We start from the raw sequence: 917 nt of genomic DNA on the forward strand, positions 1-917 counted from the left end.
ACACACACACACACACACACACACACACACACACACACATATATATATATAAAGAATGGGGAATAAACACACACACACACAAATATTTTCTTACGTTATACTTACAATTTATCGTGGTCCAGGACTTCTATTCAGGGCTGTAATTAATTATGTTATTTTTTGGTGCTTCCTGGGTTAGGAAGTCACAAGTCTACTCTCTGTGGATCACGTAAAACACAGCTTCAATTGGTCATCCAGTATACAGTGTGGTATAGCCACTGTCATTTATCATCAGTTGATAATCCAGTATGAAGTTGGCGATACCAATGCTTCTATGCGTAGAGGTTTAAAATCAGCCTGACACCTGGCACGTAACGTTCGTGTTTCCTAGAAACGATTTAAATCAAATCTCTACTTTCCACTGTATTATTTATACTCGTCCCCGAGGTGGTAATAGAATCGAGCAGTTCAATTCAAAACAAGAATAGTTTGTTACGGTGGCTCCAATAAAAAAAAAGGGCAAAAAACTGACCATTTGTATAGTACGGGAACTAATATGTCATCGTTGATTTATTAAATGTATTAATTGCCTAAGATACTTGTGAATCGTTTTTGCAAAAGGTAGTACCATATTTTGCTAACCGACGATAATATCCACAAACCTTCTGTGTAAAAATTCGTATCTATCTGTCTATATTAACCCTGTCTTATGATTATGCAAAGCTAGAGAATTGTATATATATATATGGTAAAAATAAAAGTTGTTAATAAGAGCATACATGCCGAATTTTGATGAAAATTTGCACAAATTTAGAGGCAGGTATTACAGATGGCTTAAGACAGGTTGTTTGTTTTGAATTTCTCGCAAAGGGTTATCTGAGCTAGCCGTCATCACCACCCACCGCCAACTCTTGGGCTACTCTTTTACCAACAAATAG

The sequence above is a fragment of the Limulus polyphemus genome, unplaced genomic scaffold, assembly GCF_000517525.1.
Source record: "Limulus polyphemus unplaced genomic scaffold, Limulus_polyphemus-2.1.2 Scaffold4187, whole genome shotgun sequence".
NCBI classification, from domain to species: Eukaryota; Metazoa; Arthropoda; class Merostomata; order Xiphosura; family Limulidae; genus Limulus; species Limulus polyphemus.